Genomic DNA, 4,041 nt, shown 5'->3' with positions numbered 1-4,041 from the left:
TCATCATAATCATGAGAGGATGAAATAAGTACAATAACACATGTGAGTCATCATATAATTTGTCAATCACTTTCGTTTCATCAAGAATATCAATTCTCATAATGTAAATATCATTTAAATCTTTCGAACTAATAACTTTCACAATTCCACTTTCAAATCACTTCACCATTCTCCATTGACACGAGAAAACACACACACACTGGAGATCCTATAACCGACATAAACTATGTGAGCTACATGGAGTCCAACGTACAACCCACGTTGGGGAGAGCCGTCCTATCCTTGCCATCGGAGTAGGACTATCGATATAAAATCCACACAAACTAGTGATCACTATATAAATCAGCCTCAGGCTCACTCCTATAGGGGCAGTAGTTCTAGGAAAGTAAGGTTGCTTTATACCTCCTACTCGGTGCTGAAGATTTCTCCCAGAATTAGCTCAGATCATTTCAAAGACAATCCACAACAAAACAATTTTAGTAATATATAAATATACATCGGGAGCCATCATGCTTTCCATCTATCAAAATCAACCACGTTGTCGATTTCTTACACACTCGAGTTCAAAATAACTCCATTAAGACCAAAAGGTCAAATCATTCAAAATATGTCAAATATTCAACATCAACATGCTTATAACACACACATTCTAATAAAAACACAATTTCCAATGGAGATTCACGACCCAAATATCAAAATCATGATAAATATCGTTCAAGAATCATGCTTTATATCTCCACACATGTAAATTCATCTTTCAAAATCATAAACATCAAGATTTCATAATAATCATCATAAGATATGGGTTCATGCTTCCAAATTGGTAAAAATCAAATAAAAATCATGCCTTTGTAAAGAAAATTACTTTTGGGCACAAGACGAAAGAGAGTTCTTGTTGAAAAACCCCACATACCTTGAATGATGAACTTTAGATCGATACTCATTTTTGAGATGTTAATCGTGCCTTTGAATGATGGTTCTTGGAGTTCTTGAACTAGGAGCTTGGAATCTTCAATAAATTTGCAGAATTAATGGTGAACTTTGGAGGTTCTTGAAGTTGGATGTAGGAGCTTAGGGTTTTCTTTTCTAGGGAATTTAATGAAATATAATATATAATGCTTCTTATAGACTTTAATATAGGGTATGGATGGATTTTGGGTGAGGACGAATGATAAAAATGCCCCTAAAAAATCAAATAATTCTCAAATATGTCCTTTGGTGGACTGTTTTGATAGTCTGAAGTAGATCAAGCATAATGTTTTACTCCGATATCCAAATTTGGATGAAACCAATTTCATTAGAAAAAGTACTCCTATATCTTTCCGTTGATATATAGTATCTCACCCAGATCATTGTGTACGAGGAGTTATGATTATTAGAAGTTGAGCCAAAAATTTACTTTTGATAGGCTGAAGTAGATCGACCATAACCTTTTGCTCCGATAGACAAATTGGATGAAACTAATTTCATTGGAAAGAGGACTCACAGAGATTTCCGTTGATATATAGTAGATCACCCAGATTATTATGTTTAAGGAGTTATGATCTTTTAAATTTGGAGCAAAAATAAGCCAGGCCTCAGTACTATTTCCTGCTTGTTTTACTGTTCACTACTATTCACGGTTCGATTGGAATGTTTATAACTCGTCGCTCGGGTGTCTGTTTTGGATGATCCACATATCGTTGGAAAACTTATTTGATAATTTACGCAATGGTCGGTCATAATCTAAGACATTCTGCATGGAAAATTTATAATTCATTCTAGAAGATAGAACCCAACACGTTTACGGACAAAATTTCAATGAAAAATTTCTCGGGGTATTACATCATCCCCCTTGGAAACATTCGTCCTCGAATGATGATAGACATGCCAAGATTAGATAGGGAATAAGAATACAGTTGAAACCATTCGTTAGACTCATCACCACATCGTTTCTCACTCCGAATTCAACATAGAATGCATAAATTCAAGAAACTACAGCTGAACACATAATAAATGATAGCTGAACTGCTGCAACTTTTATCAAAAGTGCATGATTTAGGAAAGAACGGTACCTTCGGCTTGATCTGAGTTCGCGTAAAATAGGTGCGGGTACATGGATCGAATATCCACCTCAGCTTCCCAAGTTGCACCCTCAACATATTGGTTTCGCCACAACACCTTGACCAAGGGAACTTCTTTGTTCCTTAGTCTTCGAACACTGAAATCAAGAATCTCAATAGGAATCTCATCAAAAGAAAGATTTTCTTGAAAGTCAGAACTCACAGAGGAATCCAATACCACAGCATCACTAATATGCTTTCTAACCATGGAGACATGGAATATTGGATGAACAGAGGACATCTCGGAAGGCAACTCGACCTCATAAGCTACCTTACCAACACGGCTAAGAATTTTGTAAGGACCAACATAATGGGGACTAAGCTTCCCCTTCTTTCCGAATCTCTTCACCCCCCTCATGGGTGAAATTTTCAGATACACTAGGTCACCAACTTCAAACTCAAGGTCTCTCTTTCTAACACCGCATATGACTTCTGATGACTCTGCACAGTTTTCAACCTTTCTCTAATCAACTTAACTTTTTCCATAGCCTCAAATACCGAATCAGGACCACAACCGCTTCACCCACCATGAACCAACCTATGGGTGATCTACACTTCCTCCCATATAAGGCTTCAAACAGAGCCATGCCAGTACTAGAGTGGAAACTGTTATTGTAAGCAAACTCTATCAATGGTAAGTGATTATCCCAACTTCCCTTAAAGTCAAGTGCACAAGCTCTCAACATATCGTCTAAGGTCTGGATGGTCCGCTCAACCTGACCATCGGTCTGCGGATGAAAAGCAGAACTTAAAAGCACTTGGGTACCAAGACCTTTCTGAAAAGCTTTCCAAAATTGCGAAGTGAACTGAGTACCCTTATCAAAAATGATAGACAAGGGAACTCCATGTAGTCTGACTAGCTCTCGGATATACAATCTAGCGTAATCCTCAGTAGTATATAAAGTATGAATAGGCAAGAAATGAGAAGACTTAGTCAACCTATTAACCACAACCCAAATGGAATAATGATGGCGTCGTGAAGGAGGTAAACCAATCACGAAGTCCTTATTTATCTCTTCCCACTTCCTGGTGGGAATACTAAACTCTTGCATCATACCACCAGGTCATTGGTTTTCAACCTTAACCTATTGGCATATTGCACACTTAGCTACAAACGCTACTTTATCTTTCTTAATAGATTTTCCGCAAGTCTCGGTACATCTTGGTGGCACCAGGATGAATAAAATATTGCGCCCTGTGCACTTCAGCCATAATCCTCTGTCTCAGATCATCAACATTTGGGACCCACAATCTACCCTGCAATCTCAACACACCATCTCCCTCTTGGGAGAAAACTTCTACTTTTTGGTCCTTGTCTGACTCCTTCAGTCTGACCAAACTAGCATCTAAGTATTTCTTTTCCTTCACTTCCAAAACCAAGGAGGATTCGAAACTACTCTGAACCCCTATACTACCTTCAGCAGAGTCAAACAACCTAACCCCCAATCTAGCCAAACGATGTACATTACGAACCAACTCTTTCTTACTTTTTAGCACATGCGAAACACTACCCATGGACACTCTACTTAGGGCATCCGCCATAATATTGGCCTTGCCTGGATGGTATAACATACTCATATCATAGTCCGTTAACAATTCTAACCATCATCTCTGCCTAAGATTCAATTCTCTCTGGGTAAACACATACTACAGACTCTTATAATCAGTGAAAACATCAACATAGACACCATACAGATAGTGTCTCCAGATTTTTAAAGCAAACACAACAGCAGCCAACTCAAGGTCATGGGTGGGGTAATTTTTCTCATAGGGTTTCAACTGTCTAGAAGTATAAGCTATCACCTTACCCTTCTGCATCAATATGCAACCCAACCCAGCTCTTGAAGCATCACAGTACACCACAAAACCATCAACACCATCAGGCAAAGTCAAAACAGGAGTTGAAGACTCGACTCACTTCAGCCCCTGTTTTGACTTT

This window comes from Capsicum annuum, chromosome 6, assembly GCF_002878395.1.
Source record: "Capsicum annuum cultivar UCD-10X-F1 chromosome 6, UCD10Xv1.1, whole genome shotgun sequence".
Classification (NCBI taxonomy): domain Eukaryota; kingdom Viridiplantae; phylum Streptophyta; class Magnoliopsida; order Solanales; family Solanaceae; genus Capsicum; species Capsicum annuum.
Note: the sequence above shows the minus strand (reverse complement) of the source record.